General features: G+C 42.8%; 1 long non-coding RNA gene across 1 annotated transcript in view; it reads right to left on the bottom strand.

The window, feature by feature from the left end:
- Positions 1–924: 924 nt before the first annotated feature.
- Positions 925–22396, bottom strand: part of LOC149444255 (uncharacterized) — a 36728-nt gene continuing 15256 nt past the window's right edge. Inside the window, exon 2 of the long non-coding RNA XR_016306538.1 lies at positions 925–1125. This is a non-coding gene — a long non-coding RNA (uncharacterized LOC149444255). The remainder of the gene's footprint in view (positions 1126–22396) is intronic.

The raw sequence follows: 22396 nt of genomic DNA, 5'->3' as shown, positions 1-22396 counted from the left end.
GTTTTGTTTTATTAGGGTGAAATCAACTTGGAAAGGGACATAGGGATTATGGGATGCCCAGTTTGGCTTGAATCAATGGAAGGGGGACACTTCCTTCCTGTGTACAAAGGCAGATCCTGGACTGTTCTTTTCCTGAAAGCCAGCAGTCATTGGGGATCCTTAGCAGCTGACCTTTATGGGCGAGGAACTAGCAGCCCCTCAAAAATCAGCTTCACGTAGCTACACGCAGAGATGTCCTCTCTTCCCCTATAGAGCTGCTCCCAGCTCCACAGCTTGCAAACACTACCAGCCCTCCTGGCTCCTCAGAAGATCTTCCGGGACAAGGATAAAGGATTGAGGCCAGTCCTGTCCTTAGAAAGTTTTCTACATGTGTCAGTCTTTCTCTTGCAGACCTCAGAGAGTGCTGCTGTATTCACACTGTCCTCTTTGCTCCCTGCTGGTCCAAGTCTCGATCCCATTCGTGCCCCACTGCTGAATGTATCCTCCAGAGCCCAGCCTGGAGGCTGGTCCCCCTAGACCTAGGGGGCCCCTCTCAGGCACTAACAGTCTCCCCTTAGCACACCATCTTCCACCCAACTCCTCTGTCAGCTTGACTCTCCCATTTATGGGCCAGTCCACCAGGGCCTCCAAACCTAGAATTGGCCAGACTCTCATGAAAATGCAAAGTATGTCTCCACCCCTTCCTGCTTACTGACTTCTGAAAGATTCTGTGGTCCTCCAGAGTCAGATGGCGGCGATAGAGCCACAACCCATTGAGTCATCCAGCTGACCTGCAATAACTTGACCTCAATCACAGACTCACACAATTACCCTGAATCACACACAATGATTTTACCTATAATTCACTACACTATTCTAGCAGCGCACTAGAGGGTGCTACACAGCTATATTATTTTTACAGAGGAGAATTAAGGAAATCAAGCATTAAAGAAAGAAATTCATTTTCTTGATGCACTTGAACACTTTTGAGGGAAAATTGTGAGCCTATATCAGCCATTCTCCACCAGGGTTCAGTGAAACTCTATGGTTCCTTCAGAGGTTGCTAGGGGTTCTTTAAACTGTGGATGATTGGCCTCCCATTTGATGACGCTGCATAGTTCCAGGACCAATGCTGCTTGGCAAAGTCTGCAGAATGAAAGAAAAGATTGTTTTAGCTGTCTGTAATGATGCCATTCTAACCACTGATGTAAGGGATACATGCTTCCTAATGACCATCACTGTCAGGGTCATTTTTGCCATTGACCCCCCAAATGAAAATTATATTAGATGTTCCTCTGGGGAAGAAGGTTGAGAACGGCTTCCCTATATCATGAAATATCTGAACAATAAGCATCCTAGCTGGATTACCAGTATTATTGTAATGGAAGTCTATGAGAATACAGACACCCAGGGGCGGAGGGCAATAAATTTGAAGTATGGGGACACCTAATGTAAAGGTGGATTCTATTGGTGACACCTAATGTAAGAGGGGACTCTACTGGAGACACCTGATGTAAAGGAGAACTTTGTTGGGGACACCTGATGTTAAGGGGGACTATATTGTGGACACCTGATGTAAAGGTGGATTCTGTTGATGACACATGATGTAAAGAAGGATTCTATTGGGGACACCTGATGTAAAGGGGGACTATATTGGGAACACCTGATGTAAAGAGGTCTCTGCTGGGGACACCTGATGTAAAGTGAGACTGTATTTGGGACACATGATGTAAAGGGAGACTATATTGGTAACACCTGATATCAAGGTGGATTCTATTGGTGACACCTGATGTAAAGGGGTCTCTGTTGGGGACACCTGCTGTAACGAGAGACTATATTTGGGACACCTGATGTAAAAGGAGACTCTGTTGTGGACACTTGATGTAAAGTGGGACACTATTGGGGCACTTGATGTAAAGGGGGGCTCTATCGGGGACACCTGATGTAAAGGAGGACTATGCCTGGTAGGAAAGTGGGGAAGCACAATTTGCCATCTTCACTCTGGACACTGAATGACCTTGTCCTGTCACTACCCACTTGAAGTAGGTTGATTGCATTTCAGAAAGAGACCAAGTGCAGATCAAATGCACCTGTCAATGAGTTCTGAATGAGCTCAGAAGTGTCTCAAACGATGTCAAATTGTCCCTATTGACACAAGCTGAAATCCTGTAGAGACAGGTCCCAACACTTACATAAGATTTTAATGATTGGGTGTACATCTACGTAGACCATTTTTAGAACTGTTCAGATCCTGACTGTATTTCACAACAATAGTTGCCCCCATACATTTTTATAATGCTAAGTTTTATATGTAGCTCTATATACAGTATATGCTAAAGCATTCTTAATTATTTATATCAGCTATAATTGGCTGTTTGCTTGGTGTTCAGATTTAAAGATTCCATTATTATCATTACCATGCGACCTTTAGAGAACTTCAAACCTGGACCGTGCTTGCACCTTCGCTTTCCATCTAGCCTTGTCTTTTGCCAAGTTAATGTCCTGCCTGATGTCATGGCTGCCTCTCATTTTATGGATGTCATCTATCCACAATGTTCTTCTTCTCCCTTTCCCTTTCTTTACCTTCCATCTTGCAAAATATTTCTCTTGCTATATGGTGAAATGTCATCTTCACTTTAATATTCCTCCCAACAGTTGTGGTTTTGCTTTAAAGACTCTTTGCAGCACCTCTTCACTTATGACAATGTCCATCCTTTTGGTTTTTTTGATCCTCCTGTGACACCAAAGTTCCAAACATTTGTCTTTTGTAGAGACATTTTAAGGGAGAACATTTCTGTGCAGGGGCAGACTGACAACTCATGGGGCCCCCAGGCAATAGGGGATCATGGGGCCCCTGTGTCCTTGCCCATGCTCAAAAAAGCCTATGAAAAAGGTAGCAGGAGCATCTCATGGGGCCCCCTACTGACCCTGGGCCCTCAAGCAGTGCCCAAGTTTCCAAATGGTCAGTCTGCCCGTTTTTGTGCCATACCTGAGAATGAACCAGATGAGTGTTTGTAGCAATTTTTTCATTGTGCTTAGAGGGAGGTCGTTCCTCATCAGCTCTTTGGGTCTCCAGAAACCTTGTTTGGCCTTAGCGAATCCAGCTCTGACGTGTACATCGTTGTTCAGGTTTTCATTTATCCCTTTCCCAAGGTTTTGGAAGTTGGTTACTTGATCTATTCTTTCATTTTCAAGCAATAGTTTTACTTCTTTGTGTCCTTTGTTGGTCAGAGCCATGCTTTTAGTCTTTTGAGTATTAGGATGGAGATTTCCTTGCCCTTTTCTTCTATTTCATTAAGTAAGCAATTGAGTTCTTCCTTGGACTCTGCAAGTCTATTTTCTTTACAATCTTGAATTCTTATGGTGGAATTTGAAAACCTCCACAAATACCTTGAAAAGCTTTGTCTGTATAGGTGTTGAACAGCAGTGGAGACAGACATCTTAGGCATGCACCTCTTTCTACTTTTATCTTTTGTTCACATTTGGTATCAATCTTCACAGACTCAACAGAATCCAAGACAGTGAAATTGTTCATCTTTTTTTATATTGTATCTCAGCTTTGCCATGAAAAGTTGAAAATTTCAGTGCCACTTCTAGGCCTTTAATTATTTGGCAGTATCACAATTCTGACATATGCCTGAACTCCATGTCTGTTTCTTAGGTGCCTTCTCCCCCTCCTCATTCCTCATATGTTTTGTGGTTAAAGTGGAATAAAATTCCTGCTTAACACGAATCATTGGGATGCCTGTCAGTATTACCAAAATTACAATAAAGAAAACCTGTCATGTGATAAATATAGAGTTTTAAAATAATGGCAGTTACTGTCTCAGGAAAAGAGAAGGTCAGAAGGGTTGAAGGAAGAAAAAGGAAGGGAGGGAAGGAAGGTTGGGAGGAGAAGGGAAGGTAGAAAAGGGGAGGGAGGGAAGGTTGGGAGGAGAAGGGAAGGTAGAAAAGGGAGGGAAGGAAGGAAGTCTGGGAGGAGAAGGGAAGGTAGAAAAGGCGAGGGAAGGAAGGTTGGGAGGAGAAGGGAAGGTAGAAAATGGGAGGGAAGGAAGGTTGGGAGGAGAAGGGAAGGTAGAAAAGGCAAGGGAAGGAAGGTTGGGAGGAGAAGGGAAGGTAGAAAAGGGGAGGGAAGAAAAGAAAGGGAAAGGAGAAAAGAAAGACAAGCAGGGAAGGAAAGAAAATGAAAGAAAGATTGGAAGAAAAAAAAAGAGGAAAGGGAAAGGAGAAGTAAGGAAAGATGGATAGGAAAGGCATAGAAGGAAGGAAGGAAGGAGAAGAAAAGGAAGGAAAGATAAGGGAGAAAAAAGAGAAAAATTATGAGATAGGAAAGGATGTATGGAAGAAAAAAAAATGAAAGGGGGGGGATGGAATGGAGGGAATGGGAAGGATATATGGGGAATAGAAGAGAAAGAAAAAGGAAAAGTGAAAGAAAAGGGAAAAAAGGAAAAGGTAAGGAAAGGATAAGTGAAGGAAAGGGAAAAAGGAAAGGAAAAGGAGAAAAGGAAGGAAAAGTTAAGGAAAGGGAAGAAAAGGAAAGGGGGGGGGGGAAGGAAAAGGAAATGGGAAGAATGAAGGGAATGGAAAAGGGAAAAAAGGAAGGGAAAGGAAACGGAAAGAAAAAGGAAATGTGAAGGAAAGGGGAAATTGAAGGAGAAGTAAGGAAAGATGGATGGTAAAGGGAAGGAAGAAAGGAGAAGAAAAAGGAAGGAAAGAGGAGGGAAAAAAAGAGAAAAGGTATGGAATAGGAAAGGAAGTATGTAAACAAAAGAAAATGAAAGGGGAGGGAATGGAATGGAGGGAATGGGAAGGATAGATGGGGAAAAGAAGGGAAAGGAAAGAAAAGAAAAAGTGAAAGAAAAGGGAAAAAAGGAAAGGAAAGAAAAAGGAAAAGTGAAGGAAATGGAAAAGAAATGAACTTTGCTCTGACAGGATACATTGGATTCTGGAGACATATGTGTTCATGTATATACAGTATATGTGTTTGTGCCTAAAATATAGAGGAGGGCCCAGTTGGTGAAAGCACATTCTTAGCAGCAGCTCTCAGTGTCTTGAATGAGCGCACAACTAGACTTGACAAGTGAAGCAGGTGGTCGCCCATCCTGAAGATACTCGTCGTCGCGGTTTGCAGCTCAAAGTTCACTTTTAATGGCACCTGTTTGACTCTTCACGTTCTTCACTGTGTAAATATATTATGTATCCATACACTTGGTGGAAGCTTTTACTTTTGCTCGGATATTTAGTCGCTCAGGTCAGGTCAGGGAGTTACATTAGCATACCCAATCACATTATTGTTTAAAAATAAAATAGAACCTCTTATTTCGATAACATATTAAAAAATAAAATCAGACTTCACATCCAAACATCAAGAGATGGACATCTCTTGATGTTTGGATGTGAAGTCTGATTTAACCTCTTATGGTCCTGTTGCTGGCTCTCCAGTTAGGGCTTATCTGGATGAGCTGTGATTTACAACACTGGAGGATCTTATGGTCCATGGATTTTTACCACTTTACTAACTCTTTGACAGTAGTGGTTTTAATATAATGTACATCTGCCTCAAAATTGCTTGCCTTTGTGGCCATCAGTGCAGCCTCAGTGCTCTCCTGGGGGGCCCTGGTCCAGATGAAGCTTGTCTGGATGCTGCCTGGGGAGCAGTTATGGACTTGGTCACACACCTAATGTTTTTAATATGGTGGAAACTCTATCATTGATATTCTTTACTTGTTCTCTATCACAGCACTCTTCCGTAGAGGCCATATGTCTCATGAGTTCTTGACCCTGAAGAAGGAGTAAACTTACTTTGAAACGCGTTGGGTGCCATTTAGGAGCTCTGCTATGTCAACATAATTTTGTATGGTACCATTGTAACTATTGAATATACTACCGCCTATTTGATGTTTTATGGCTATTGTTCACCTATGTTCAATAAAGATTGATGCAGCTTTTACATATTTTGGTGATGCCACCTTGGGGGGGTTGTTTTCTCCTAATTAAATTTGCACTTTAGGGATGTTTGGCTTTTATTAGATCAGCCTCAGGTTCACCTCTCATATATCTAATCTGACCCCGTTCCATTTGTATACAACCACTGCTGCCTGATGTTCATAGTTTTAATTCTGTTTTTGTACTAGAAATGGTCGAGTTTGTACTTAAAAATACCAAAAAAACAATAAAAACTATTGAAAGGAAAAATAAAATATAGCTCCCACATGTGACTTACTTCCTAGGCAGCCGTAATCACAATGGCCTGTGGAACATTTTATGTGTTTCACAATAAAGATTATTGTTTTCACACAGACAGACGTGCAGTGAGATTCAGAAGGCATAATATCCAGTTTCCGCCTGGCCTATAGCCAGATGGCGGCTGGGCGCACAGCTCGTCCCTCCGGGTGGACGCCATACGGCGTCTTTTCAGGAACGCACATTGCACATGCCCGCAGGGCTGCGCTGCGGCGCGATCTGTCACCGGCCGTGTACCTCGGACACAGCCGATGACAGATCTGTGTACCGGCCCCGTTGCCAGTACCATGTGACCTGCTGTGACCAATCACAGCAGATCACATGACCGTTGTATACAATGGATGGCTTCCTTTCATGCCATCCATTGTATACAAGTGTGTCTAGCTGTGAATGGTCACAGCAATCACATGCATAAGCTGGGCCAATCACAGCCCAGCTGTGTCATGTGATTAGCCGTGGGCAAATCACAGCTAAGCACAAAAAAAAAAAAACCCTGAATGAATCGATTTCATTCAGGTAAATGCTTGCTTATAGCAAAGTAATTCTTTGCTATAAGCAAATTATGTAAAAAAAAAATACTGATTTCTTCCCCAAAGTAGTACAATGTTACTATGGAAACATTATACTACTTTTGTCATAGTGAAATATGAAAAGAAATCTTAAAAAAACAGAAAAAAATGTAATAAAAAAATAAATTATCAATTTTTTTTTTTCCGTACTGTCACCAGTCAGTGTCCCTGATCACCACCATGCCAGTTATATAATGACGCTGTACTGCACTGGTGACAGTATGTAAAAAATATATAGTGAAAATCATTTTTTTAATTTCTTCATTTTCCAGAAAAATTATGACAAAAAAATTACAACTTCAAACAACTCGCCATGCCTGTTATGAAATACGTCGGACTGTCTACTTTGCAAAAAGGGGTCATTTGGGGGATATCTGTACTGTTCTGACATTTGGGGGATATCTGTACTGTTCTGACATTTGGGGATATCTGTACTGTTCTGACATTTGGGGGATATCTGTACTGTTCTGACATTTGGGGGATATCTGTACTGTCCTGACATTTGGGGGATATCTGTACTGTTCTGACATTTGGGGATATCTGTACTGTTCTGACATTTGGGGGATATCTGTACTGTTCTGACATTTGGGGGGATATCTGTATTGTCCTGACATTTGGGGGGATATCTGTATTGTCCTGACATTTGGGGGATATCTGTACTGTTCTGACATTTGGGGATATCTGTACTGTCCTGACATTTGGGGGATATCTGTACTGTTCTGACATTTGGGGGGATATCTGTATTGTCCTGACATTTGGGGGATATCTGTACTGTTCTGACATTTGGGGATATCTGTACTGTCCTGACATTTGGGGGATATCTGTACTGTCCTGACATTTGGGGGATATCTGTACTGTTCTCACATTTGGGGGATATCTGTACTGTCCTGTCATTTGGGGGATATCTGTACTGTTCTCACATTTGGGGGATATCTGTACTGTCCTGACATTTGGGGGATATCTGTACTGTTCTGATATTCTTAGACGTCAAGAAATTAGATTGGCTGTCAGTACTTCAGGATTGATCAATATTCAGATCTATACCATAGTTTGTGAACTCTATAACTTTCCTCCAAACTAAATAATACATCCTAATTTGGGTTATTTTCACCAAAGAAATGTAGCAGAATACATCTCGGCCTAAATTTATGAAGAATAATTATTTATTTGCAAACTTTTATAACAGAAACAAAAAAAAGTGTTTTTTTTTTTCAGCAAAAAATAAAAACCCCGGCGGTGATTAAATACCACCAAAAGAAAGCTGTAGTTGTGTGAAGATAATGATAAAATTTTAGTTTGGGTACAATGTTGTATGACCGCGCAATTGTCAAATTCAAAGTGTGAGAGCGCTGAAACCTGAAAATTGGCCTAGACATGAAGGGGGTAAAAGTGCCCGGTATGGAAGTGGTAAATGCCTTAAAGGGGAACTGTAATCTTTATCAATTACATTTTTTGATACAGTTCTAAGAGGTGATAGGAAAGTTCTGGGTATCTCATATGCGTGTTCTCCATACCTGGCACATGTTCATTAGTTGCCAACATTGTGGATACGCCGTTCATTTTTACAAACTTTTGCAGCTTAAAATACTTTTTATATAAAAATCTCTAAAAATGACATAGCACAAGTAAAATTTAATATAGTAAATTAATGCCTTAACAAAAAAATCTTTAAATAAGTTCAATTTTGGCTGGAAATGTACCATATGATGCTCGGAATTGATTAATACATGGTCTCCAGCAAGAATCCAAGCAACAAGTGAGGCTAGCCTCAATGAGTCCTTGCTTGTTGCTTGGATTCTTGCTCAAGACCATGCTTTTCAATCTTAACCACAGATTTTTGATGGGATTCAAGCAGGGTGGATTTGATTTAAATCAAACTGATTTAAATCACGATTTAAATCACTAGTCAGTAAGGCTTGATTTAAATCCTAGTTTTCTACATAAAGACTAATTCTTGCTGGTATAACTTTACTATGCAAGTAGATGAAGATTTTTAGAATAACAACTATTCATATTAGTTTTTTATCCCCAGTTTAATAGGTTAATCATTCATATTTGGACAACTTTTCTGTTGTACTTAGGAAGGAGAAAAATAATCATTCCCTTAATAATAACAATTTAAATAGATTTATTCAACTGAAACAATAACATTCCAGCATATGTGATTTGCTTAAACATCCATGTTTGGTAACTAATTTGGCTAAACAAAATATATATATTTTCAGAAACTTAGACTGTCAGCCCCTTCCTCCTCCTCACACTTAGTTTCACTTTCTTCTTGTGCAGATCTATTCCACTCCAAACAATCAGAAAAATATTGTTTCTATTCTATTCACTGAACTTCTTGAAACTTAGCACTGAAGGGGTTGATTCTGTATTCATAGGTTTGTAGAAGTTAGGATGAAGGTCTTTTTCTTAACTCTGTTCATGTTATAACATTTTTGCTGTGAAGAAGAGGCATGTGATCTCCGCTGAGTCAAATTCAGTTTTGAGAACTGCAAAAGTTAACCAATCATCTGTGATAATATCTTGTAGGCAGAGAAACTGCCCAATAATCTTACAAAAACCTCTGGAAGAGCATGACATTGTGAATGGATTAACCTCCCTGGCGGTATGATTCTTTCCGATTTTTTGTGCTGAAAGCGGTACCATTTTTTTGCATGGAAATATGTAGTTTTTTATTGTAGGCGGTAATTTTTAGGAATAACTCACTGAAATCTGTCCGAACAAGAGTCTATTAAACATTCCGGATAACACGAAATCATAAATTATAATTTAATAAATAATCATAAAAAATAATAATATAATAATAATAAATTTAATTCAATAATATAATCAAACCAAAAACACTGAAATTTGAAATACAGAGGCAAATTCGCACATCACTGAGCAAAGTCGCAGAATCGTTTTCAGTGTCTGATGACGAATTTCCCCCACGAATCATTATCACTATATTCTGCAAGTGGTTCTGATTTACTATCGCTGTTCTCTAGCCGGTCTAAAACCGCTTTTGACGTAAAGGGACGCTTTTTGGACGCCATGGACGTTTCTCAGTTTCCAGGCAGAAAGAACATTCAAAATGCAGGCAGGGCGCCGGACAAAGCAGTAGGGACAAAATATATGTAAAATGCATTGAAACAGCAATGACAGCAAAAATGACATTTTTTAAAAATTTCAAATTTCCCGCCGGTTCTGGCGCCTGTACGTCCCGACGTCACAGGGACCGGAACACGGAAGCCGGATGCCGGCATCGGCCAGAGGAGAGGGCCGGGGACGCTGCAGGGGACACATCGCAGGAGCGAAGGACAAGGTAAGTGCTGCAGGGACCCCCAGAGCAGCGCCGCATGGTAATCCCGAGTGTAGCTCGGGGTTACCGCATTTGGTATAGAAATTTTACCCCAAGCTACACTCAGGATTACCGCTAAGGAGGTTAATGGAATTTATTTACCAAAAAAATTAAACATATCCAGCCTTATTCTACATAATTAAAAAACTAATCTTTATTTCATGATGGAATAACCTTTGGATGGTAATATATTTTCCTCAAAAAGCATTTTATTAAAAAAAAATCTGATTTAAATAAAAAAAATCAGATTTAAATAAAAAAAATCCAATTATTTTTGATTTTTTTAAAAAAAATCATTGATTTTTATCCACCCTGGATTCAAGTCAGGGCTGTTTCCAGGCCAAGGAAGCAGAGGAATTTTCTTGCCATTGAACCATTTAAGGCATTTACGAGCTACATGGCATGGAGCTCCATCCTGTTGAAAAATAAATTCTGTGCCTTTGTCCGATAAGTCGCTTATTGATGGGATCAATTTTGGTTCCAGGACCTCCTTGATGTATCGCTCTGCATTAATAATGCCGTCAATAACCTGCATTCGTCCAACACCATACCAAGACAAGCAGCTCCATATCATGACGCTTTGACGGTGTTGCATTGTTGCTGTCATGCACTCGGGAAGGCATTCTTCGCCTGACCTTCTTTGCACGTATCGAACACATCGCTTCCGAAAATAGAAATTTGTGTTTCATCGCTCCAAATAATTTTTTTCTTCTGTTGTCCAATTTTGATGTTCCTTGGCCCATTCGACTCTTTTCTTTCTTTGTTGGCAGTTCAAAAACAAGGGAGTAAGTAAAGATATCAACCAAAACTGACAAAATCAGAAGGTGTATCCACAATTTTGGCCACTAGTGTATGTCAAGCAATAACCGTCTTACTAATCAGACTTATTATTCAGCTGTAAAGTTCATTTACATATTCATTCCTAGAAGTATTTCTTTTTCTTCTAATTGCACTTTCAAAGCCAGGAGCCATCTTCACGTAAGTAGCGCAAAATTCTCAGCGCATGAAAGCAAAAAAAAAAAAAACCTCCCATCACTACAAAGGCTCGGCCTCCCTCAGGGAAACGGCGCTGCCCCCGAGTAAAACAACACAAAAAGCGCTAATTCCGCTTTGATCTTCCTCTCCTCGGGGCACAATGAGCCGCTAAACAAAGCGAACGGCAAGAGGCAGAAAGGCATTCTGGGAAGGAGCCATTTATGTTTCAACATCGGTTTAGCTAATTTGCTTGTTAGCAGCAGAATTGCTCATGACATATTTTTCTTTTCAATGTAAAAATATTTGGGCAAGATAGACGGCAGGCTTTGTTAATGCAGAATAATTAAGAAGTTTTATTGAAGCTTGAATGACGCGTCTGGAGAGGAAATGTAGGCTTTCTATAGCTGAGCTCAGAGATAAACAAATATTGTCTAAATACAAGAGGCCTGTGCGTTCTTACTTGAACCATGGGAGTGTATTTATAAAAAAAATGACCCGTGAAACTGCATATACATCTGTTCGGTGGAAATGGGGCAAAATCTAATATTATTAGGCGATTTTGTCGCCAGGTCGAATGTTATTCATGCATACAGAATGGCATGAGTCAGGAAAATACACCAATCAGGCCACTAGATGGTGCTGATGATTATAATTAGCCTCTTGCCACCCATGTAGTGTATATGTGTGTGTGGCGGCAAAGAGGGTGGGCTTTAATGCCATGCCGCGCATACGCATGCATGATCAGCAGAGGTTTCTACGCACACTCCCAGCACAGCAACCGAGCCACGACTGCAACCACTGTGACAGCCGAAATGGGGAATGTTTGCTAACATTCACCAAAATTTAGGAAAATAAAAAGCTTCAAATTTCATTCATTACTGCTGCTGATCATGGCTGCTGTTAGAAATCAAGGGACTGTAGCAGGGGCGGACTGACCATTTGGAAACTCGGACACTGCCCGAGGGCCCGGGGTCAGTAGGGGGCCCCATGAGATGCCCCTGGTACCTTTTTCATAGGCTTTTTTGAGTTTGGGCAAGGATACAGGGGCCCCATGATCCCCTATTGCCCGGGGGCCCCATGAGTTGTCAGTCCGCCCCTGGTATACATATACTTATATATGTGTATATTAGAACATTCATTATCAGACCCCCTATATTTCTACTCACTTTTGTTGAGTTGTCAGTCCCTAGACTTAGCTCTGATGAAGAAGGGATTCCCCCTTTGAAACGCGTTGGTGTCACTCTGAGAATCTCCCCTTCCGATAGAATGCGTCTCCTTTTCCTGTGGTTCGATTTTGGACTTTACATGCTTGTTTTACTACTTTGTTTCTGAGTATATCTCCTATATCAATAAATCAATTCACTGTTTACTGAAGTAATGCGCAAGGTTGGTGCGCTATGTCTTTTGTTCTTCACTACAGTTTGTATCGAGCATCCCCAGATTTTTGTTTGAGCTGCACAGCCTTTGGACAAATCTCCATACTCTTCAAGAGTATTGGTCCATCTGCCCCCTAAGGATCCGGGTCCCTGAGCGCAGGAGGTGCTGCATTTGTGGTAGAAATCAAGAGACCCCATACAGCCTACTTGACAGGGCTCCCCAGTTGCACTGCAGATAAATGAACAGGAAGCTCTCTTTACAGAGACTTCTGTTCATTCATAAACGGAAGCATAGTAAACACAGTTTACTATGCTTCTGTTATAAATGAACCACGGTGAGTGATCGGTATTGATCGTTCACTGTGTTCATTCAGAAAAGGAAGGGGTTCGTAAATTACATCGGTATTGGCCCCTTCCTCCATGCTTTATTCTGATTCTATCCTCCTGTGTGTCTGTAACAGCTGTTTGGAGGGGGAGGAGGACACAGGGGGGCAGCAGGAGGAAGGAGATCCTGGACAGGCAGGGTGATCGGTTCAGTGGGAGCGCAAATACTGGAACCATTCCCTCTGTGTGGTTCTCCCTGCAGCAGCTGAAAGCTGGCATGGGAGGGGAATGAGGAGAAGCGGCTTTCAGGTGCTGCAAGGAGAACCATACAGGGGGATCAGTTCCAGGAATTGCACTCCCACTGAAGAGATCACCCTCCCTTCCCAAGATTCTTGCTTGTCAGCTGCCCGTGCCCGGGCCATGCTGCTGAGCTGAAGGAGCCTGGGCCGCGTACAGGAGGCCTGGCTGTACCCCCTTATCAGCGTCCTTGCTGCTGATTAGAAGTGACGTGTGTCATTGAACTGAAATAAATATCGCCCCGAATCAATAAGTCCTCCTGTGTATTATGTGAGCTGCATAAGAGAAATGAAGAAAATACAAATTACATTACTGATGTTTTTGAACCGTTTAACCCCTGTCACTTTTTTTTTTCTGTCAAATTACATTTCATAAGAAGATACTTGATTTTGGAGATGTGACATTTAAAAGTGGCTGAGAATGGACCCTTCACCGTCTTAGTCATTAAAGTTTCTATGGTAACCTCATACTCCGCAGGAGAGTGTGCGAACCAAGCAAATGAAGACCAGGAAATGCTTTAAGAGAGAGCATCTCTTATCTTCTCCGCGTTCATTTTTTGTGGTGTAAGCATATGAAATTATTTTCTTGTGGCGTTAATTTTTTTTTTAGGTTTCCATTTTTTTATCATCATATTTCATATACATCTTTGCAGCCACTAGAGGGTGTACTTTTTGTAGATTGTACTGCAGAACAATTCTCAAATGTGTGTTCCACTCTATAATAGGTCTTTACGTTTAGCTGTCACCTTGCCAGTGGGTATAGAAAAAAAAAATCCCCCCTTTAAAATAATCACATTTTGTTGCTTTGCAGCCTGATATGAAGACAGACGCAGTTTTTGTTTTATCCATCTGTATTTACTCAGTGCAACTTACAACATCCAAGTGAAAGCTATAACACCAACATGTCAGAAAAAAAAAATTCAAAAATTCAAAAACAGAATCACTGGTTTTGAAACAGAATCACCCACTGATGTCAATGTTTTGTTGAACCACCTTTTGCTTTAATTCCCACCTTTCATCTGTTGTGGATTTGTCTCTACTAACTTTGCACATCTAGACTTTGCAATATTTGCCCGCTCTTCATTGCAGGACTCTTCGAGATCAGGTACATTTGATGGTGACTGTTTGTGCACCGCAGTCTTCGAGTCATTCCACAGATTTTTAATGGAGTTTAAGTCTTGGCTCTGACCAGGCCATGCAAGGACATTCACCTTCTTCTCCTCCAACCACTGGGGGGAATTTTTTGCTGTGTGTTCTGGGTCATTGTCATATTGAGAGGTAAACTTTCCCATTGACAACTTTCTGGCAGAGTACAGCAGATTTTCCTCCAGAATGTGACGGTATTTTGCCCCATCCATTTTTCCTTCTATCCTGACAAGTGCTCCAGTCCTGGCTGCAGAGAACCCCCCCCCATAACAGAATATCCCTGTCAAGGTCCTACCTTTTCCCAGAGGTTATGTTACTCCATGTGCTGGCATCCATCTTGGATTTTTGCTGAGCATGGTGGGAATCCTTTATGCCTTCAGGTCTCTGAAGTCCATCCCCCAGAGGGGTGTGGCTGATGACATATAAGCCTGTGGTCCGCACATGCTCTTTGCACTTGTGTCTTGTGTCTTTGTGTTGCTATTACTCTGTTCTGACTCTCGTGACTCTCCTGGAATCTGACTCGGCTTGTGACTCGACTATTCTTTGTGTTCTCCTTTGATCTGACCCTCTGTTGCTGAACCCGGCTCATGACCTGTGATTCTCGTCTGCTGTCCTGTACCGTTTTGTCCCGTTGTTGTCGACCCGGCCTGCCTGACTACTCTATTGTCTTTTCCACCAGCTACACGCCATTAGCGGCGGCCATCCCTGCAACTGAGGTGTCTCGGGGGCCGCGACCTGGTTCCTGGCTGCGTCAAGTCCATCCCCACCATCAGGGGCCTGGTGAAGGGCAGCCTGGGACTTAGACTCCGCTCCCTGAGGGACTTCGGTCTGTGGGTGGTGGTTGTCGTCAGCCAGTGCGTTACATTGTTTAGGCCTGCCTGTCTGTTCCTCAGCTCCTGCCCTGACAATCCCCCCCCATAACATGATACCCCCCCCATAACAGGATATCCCCCCCCATAACAGGATATTCCCCCCTCCATGCTCTACTGTAGGAATGACAGTATTTGGTGGTGATGGTGAGTTGGCCAGACATACCATTTAGTGTCGAGGCCAAATCATCCAATTTTAGTCTCATCTGACCAGAACCCCTTTTTCCATGTGGCCTCAGAATCTTCAAGGTGCATTTTGGGAAAGCTCAGTCATGACTGCATTTGGCCTTTTTGAGGAGCGAATTTTTTCTTGCACCCTTCCCATACAAGCCACATTTGTGGAGGATTTGTGATATTGGTGTCACATGCACACAATGACCACTCTTTGTCATCAATTCCTGACACTGCTTCAGAGTTGGTGTAGGCTTCTTGGTAGACCAGATTCCTCCTGGCTCCTTCCAGTTTGGAGTGATGTCCTGATCCTGAGAGGGTCTGTGTTGTACCAAATACCTTCCGCTTCTTCATAATAGACTTCACTGTGCTTCTAGGCATTGATAAAGGCTTTCACATTTTTTTTTTTATCCATCTCCTGACATGTGCCTGTCCACAACTTTATCCCGGAGATCTCTTGAGAGTGCCTTGCCTCCCATAGTTGATTGTTTGCTTCAGTTGCACTACCAGGGACTGAAAAGCTCCAGGTAAGCTCTTTTCATACTGAGCTAATTAAAATGACTCCAGCTGATCACAGTTGAAAGTCAAATGGCTTTGCGTGCCATTGAGAAGGTGATTAGCTACACCTGATTGAGTTTACAAGTCATTAGGAGGAGGTGATCAATTTTTCAATACAGTGATTCTGTTTTTCTTGTTTTTTCTGACATGTTGGTGTTATATCTTTCACTTGGATGTTATTAGTTGCAATACAGCTGGATAAAACAAACACTGTGTCTGTCTTCATTTCAGGCTGCAAAGCAACAAAATGTGATTATTTTAAAGGGGGAGATTTTCTAAACCCCCTATATACATGGCAAAGTGCCATTGTCTCTTCAGAAGGCCTACTGAGTCCCTTAGACCCATCTTGCATGCATTCCATTGCCACTCTTTCCTCCACCACAGCCAGCACTAGAATCAGCAATGTTGGTGACCCAGGGAAACAATGACAACGCGCCCTTGGTCTTCATGTGACTGCCCTGTCCTAACAACTTGGCACTGTCAAACGGAAGCAGGTCCCCTAAACCTAGACGATAGGTTCCTCATCCAGAACAGATGAAGGACTACCTAGGGACAGCAGTTAAGGTAAGTATAGGTGGGTCAAGGGATGGCCCTTGTAGAGACACTGTCACCTTGCCCTGCATGCGAAGCCCAACACCAACCAAAACCTGTTTTGTTTGGGACAATGTTGAGAAGGGTTAGAACAACTGTTCTCAACCTTTTTTTTTTTTATATTTGGAGGAAAGAAAGAATCCTCTTTACATTGGTGGTCAGTGGGAAGAATGTTCCTTATGTGGTGCAACTCCTACAGGAGCTGCTTGTTATGTCTGTTCCTCTGTTCTTACCTTTTACCTTTACCCTGGCAAAGACCTCAGCACCACTGACGCTTCCGGTATACACATCAATAGGTAGAGGTTGATTCTTCCCACTGACCAATGTTCCTTACATTAGTGATCAGTGGGAAGAATGCTCCTTACATTGGTGATCAGTGGGAAGAATGATCCTTACATTGGTGGTCAGTGGGAAGAATGATCCTTACATTGGTGGTCAGTGGGAAGAATGCTCCTTACATTGGTGGTCAGTGGGAAGAATGCTCCTTAGATTGGTGATCAGTGGGAAGAATGCTCCTTACATTGGTGATCAGTGGGGGGAAGAATGTTCCTTACATTGGTAATCAGTGGGAAGAATGTTCCTTACATTGGTGGCCAGTGGGAAGAATGCCCCTTACATTGGTGGCCAGTGGGAAGAATGCCCCTTACATTGGTGGCCAGTGGGAAGAATGTTCCTTACATTGGTGGCCAATGGGAAGAATGTTCCTTACATTGGTGGTCAGTGCGAAGAATGTTCCTTACATTAGTGGTCAGTGCGAAGAATGCTCCTTACATTGGTGATCAGTGGGAGGAATGCTCCTTACATTGGTGATCAGTGGGAAGAATGCCCTTTACATTGGTGATCAGTGGGAAGAATGCTCCTTACATTGGTGATCAGTGGGAAGAATGCTCCTTACATTGGTGGCCAGTGGGAAAAATGCTCCTTACATTGGTGATCAGTGGGAAGAATGCTCCTTACATTGGTGATCAGTGGGAAGAATGCTCCTTACATTGGTGGTCAGTGGGAAGAATGCCCCTTACATTGGTGGTCAGTGGGAAGAATGCTCCTTACATTGGTGGCCAGTGGGAAGAATGCTCCTTATATTGGTGGTCAGTAGGAAGAATGTCCCTTACATTGGTGGCCAGTGGGAAGAATGCTCCTTACATTGGTGGTCAGTGGGAGGAATGTTCCCCTTGGAGATAGTAAAAAGATCATTGATTATCTATATGAGAGGCAAAAATTGCTAATTGCTTAATTAACCCCTAGATGAACCCCATGGTTCCATGGAACCCTGGATGAAAATGGCCTGATTAGAGCCTATTGTTATATTACCAAGTTTTTTTGTTTCCATTTGTGACACCATGAGGCAGATTATCCCTAACTTCCCATCTCTGTGACACCAGTATAAGAGATGAAGGGTCCGTCATCAGCAGAGAAAGGCATGGACAGAAATAAAAAAATGTTCGCAAGTTCTAACCCTCCTTCACTCTATTAAAATGTAACAGGCTGTAAAGAAAAGGAAACATACGGCAATTAACAAGCTGTCAGAAGTTGTAACCCTAACCTGCTCCATTGAAAATGACTGGGGCTGGCTTTTTATAGAGGTCTTAAAAGAGTGCTCCGCAGCAATCTGACGAGGACCGAATGTTCTCTGTGGTCCAGCCGTAGATTTGGCATTTTTCCGCCCAGGCTTTGCCTGATGCAGATATGCAGATTTTGTTGAAGATACAGTTATTGCTTAAAATGAATGATTTCTGAACATTGAGAATTTAAAAAAAAATAACTGTTTGGCTCTCTATATACAGAAGACTGCAAGTCCTTGGCACGTGCCATAAAGCTTAATGGGCCATTTTATCTCTTTCATAAAACGTTTTTGCTTACCTCTGCTAAAGAGGTCCATGAAATAGTTCAGGACTGCGCTATTACTGGCGCTATTACTGGAAGCAAAGTGGAGTCGGTGCCATATAAAGAGAACCTGTCACTGGAACACGATAGAAACTGGTATCGAGGTGGAAGAAGGCAGCTACTGATACCTATTATTGGCACATCACAAATCCTCCTCCGCCTTCCCCGAGACCCCCAAATCTGGGCGGTGTGTAGGATGAAAATCTCACCCTTGCTTTTAATTGGATATCAGGCAGAAAATCCTCCTGTATCCCAAAGTACAACATCACTGAGATTCCCACAGTGCAACATCACTGAGATTCCCACAGTGCAACATCACTGAGATTCCCAGACTGCAACATCACTGAGATTCCCAGACTGCAACATCACTGAAGATCCCACAATGCAACATCTCTGAGATTCCCACAGTATAACATCTCTGAGACTCCCACAGTGCAATATCACTGAGATTCCAACATTATAACATTTATAACAGCACTGAGATTCTTAATGATCAACATTTCTTTACCATCACTGAGAATTCCTACAACACTGAGATTCCCACAGTACAACATCACTGAGGTTCCCACAGCGCCAAATCACTGAGATTCTCACAATACATCACTGAGATTCCCAAAGTACAATATCACTAAGATTCCCACAGGGCCAAATCACTGAGATTCTCACAGTGCATCACTGAGATTCTTAATGTTCAACATTGCTTAGATTCCCACAGTACACCATCCCTGAGAATCCACACAATGCTGAGATTCCCACAATACACCACCACTGAGAATCCCCACAACTCTGAGATTCCCACAGTATACCATCACTGAAAATTCCCACAATGCTGAGATTCTGATAGTGATTTGGCCCTGTGAGAATCTCAGTGATGTTGTACTAAGATTCTCACAGTACATCACTGAGATTCTCAATGTTCAACATTGCTTAGATTCCCACAGTACACCACCACTGAGAATCCCCACAACACTGAGATTCTCACAGTACAAAATCACTGAGATTCCTGCAGTCTCAGATACTCACAGTACATCACTGAGATTCTCAATGCTCAACATTGCTTAGATCCCCACAACACTGAGATTCCCACAGTACACCATCACTGAGAATCCCCACAATGCTGAGATTCCCACAGCGCCAAATCACTGAGATTCCCACAGTACAACATCACTGAGATTCCCACAGTACAACATCACTGAGATTCCCACAGTACAACATCACTGAGATTCACACAGTACATCACTGAGATTCTCAATGCTCAACATTGCTTAGATCCCCACAACACTGAGATTCCAACAGTACAATATCACTGAGAATCTCAGTGATGTTGCACTGTGAGAATCTCAGTGATGTTGCACTGTGAGAATCTCAAAGGATAATTTTGCTAAGATTCCCCACAGTACAACTTACTGAGATTCTCACAGTGCAGCATCACTGCGATTCCCACAGTAGAACATCTCTGAGATTCGCATAGTATAGACTATTGTTGAGATTCCCAAAGTACCACATCACTGAGATTCCCCACAGTACAATTTACTAAGATTCCCACAGTGCAACATGCCCTGCATTGTTTAACCAGCTTCCTCTGAGCCATTTCCTTCTCATTCCTCCACCCATTGACTAGACAGTGAAGGAGAAGCAGCAGAGCCATGAGCCTGTCTCTCTCTCACTCTGCTTTCTCCTCCTATTGGCATGCTGCTTGCCGGCACAAGAACTGATTGACGCTTTGTGCTGCTTTTTACTCTCCCAATCTGAGCTCTGCTGTAGAGGAACCACAAGAAGCAGCCACTAGGTCACATTTAATGATATACAGTATGAATGAATACAGAGCTGTGATAATGTGCATTTGTTATATCTGTCTGGAGTTCAGCTTTAGGCTACCTATTGGTCTGGTATTTAGACACTCAAACACCGAGCCATCAAGGATCAAAGGGTCTCCAGGAGGTGTATAGAGCACCAGGTGCTTGTGGGGTAGGTACCAGGGGTGGACTAACCAATCGGGCAGTGCCCGATAGCCCTGGGTCTGTAGGGGGCCCCATAAGATGCCCCTGATACTTTTCATAGGCTTTTTTTTGGGTGTGGTTTGAGTGTGGGCAAGGACACAGGGGCCCCCATGATTTCCTATTGCCCGGGGGCCCCATGAGTTGTCAGTCCACCCCTGGTATGTACAGTAAGTATGAGCATTGGGGGGGAGGGGAAAGGGAGGGGGACTGCTCTATCTAGAGGACCTGCCATTTTGCCCATTCATTGTTCTTACAGGAACCTTCTCCACTGAAGCCCTCTAAGCCAAACTTCATCTGTTTTCAAAAATGTGGCCCCAGTCGGTAATGAACCCCTTATAATATAGGCACCTTCTCCTTTAAAAGTTGGGGACTCTCTATATAAAGTCTTATGTGCTATAAAATACTCCAAGATGCTTTCCATCCTCTGTCGGAGGACATCTGAGGCCAGCGTTTGTCTGCCGCTCCTCTTACAAGATTAGTTTCAGTTGCGTGCCAACTCTTCAAGGTCCACGTCTAGCCGTCTCTGCTGGCAACGACTCCTTGCGCCACTGCGTCAGGGGCGAACAAACTACGCATCCCATTGTGTCGCGTCTGCTGCGTCCTATTTGCAGCATCCAGAATCTCATTACCGGGGGTCCGAGCTGCATCCGAAATGACAAGCCCCCTGGTCATTTTTGCAGATTTGTCCTTCAGATAATGTCAGGCAAAAAAGAGCCGCGCCGGAGAAATGACGGATCCTTAACCGCTGACCTAAAATCCGCTCCGGAGGAGCCCAGATGCCTCATCGGACAGCGTTAGCTTCCTTTCTACTCTAATTCAATGTGGATCCTGGAATATCGAAACCCTGAGTCAACTGTCAGAGGGAATTTATCACTGCCCAGATGTTCGTTGTTGGCTAAAGGCCTGGGATAACCAGCTCGAGCTTTTAAAGTGGAACTGTAGGCCAATAGTATGGTCTGTGATGCCACTCAGGAAAAGAACATTGTGGTTGGTTCTACACGTGCGCACTAATGTACGCCAAAACCACCTGCTCTGTATGCGGTGCAAATCATTTTGAATGGCAACCCAATGCACTGTACAGTAGACAGCAACATGTCATGCAAGGATTCATTTCTTCAGTGCTGGCAGCACATTGGAGGGTCGGACCGCAGCTCCCACACAGTGTAGAAGCTGAGGCCTCTAGTGCATCATCCTGACCCCTGCATTCCCATTTGGAGCAGTTTGTGAGAGGGCATGCAGGACTGGACTGGAGTTCTGTGTGGCAGCAGCATTCTGACTCTCCAATGTGCTGGCAGCGTAAGATTTTTTTTAACCCTTGTTGCAGCACTAGGTATGTAAAAAAGAAAAGAAAAGGCTCTGCTTTCTAGTGCTTCTGTATGACCCCCTTCATTCTCAATTCGATCAGTGTGAAAAAGGCATGTTGAACTTCTGCAGATGCTGTCCCTGTCTGTAAGAAGTGGTTTGACTCTCCAATGTGCTGCCAGCACAATATTTTTTTTTAACCCTTGTGGCAGCGCTAGGTATATAAAAAAAGAAAAGAAATGGTTCTGGTCTCTAGTGCTTCTGTATGAGCCCCTTCATTCTCAATTCGATCAGTGTGAAAAAAGGCATGTTGAACTGCTGCAGATGCTGTTTCTGTGTGAAAGAAGTGGTTTGACTCTCCAATGTGCTGCCAGCACAGGATTTTTTTTTCACCTGTGCTGCAGCACTACGTTTGTAAAAAAGAAAAGAAATTGTTCTGGTCTCTAGTGCTTCCGTATGATCCCCTTCATTCCCAATTGGAACAGTGTGAAAGAAGGCATGTTGAACCACCAAAGATGCTGTTTCTGTGTGAGAGAAATGGTTTGACTCTGCAATATGCTGCCAGCACAGGGTAATTTAACCCTTGCTGTAGTACTAGGCATGTAGAAAAAAAAAAAAAAAGAAACAGATTGGGTCTCTAGTGCTTTAGTACGGCACCTCAATTCCCAATTGGAGCAGTGTAAAAGAGGGTATGTTGGACTGCTGAGCATGCTGCTTCTGTGTGGCAGCAGCATTCTGGCTCTCCAATGTGCTGCCAGCGCAGGATT

Source organism: Staurois parvus, unplaced genomic scaffold (assembly GCF_062004578.1).
Source record: "Staurois parvus isolate SC_StPar_1 unplaced genomic scaffold, SC_StPar_1.0 ptg000795l, whole genome shotgun sequence".
Taxonomy (NCBI): domain Eukaryota; kingdom Metazoa; phylum Chordata; class Amphibia; order Anura; family Ranidae; genus Staurois; species Staurois parvus.
The sequence above is the reverse complement of the archived record's forward strand: the minus strand, read 5'-3'. Positions and strand labels throughout refer to the sequence as shown.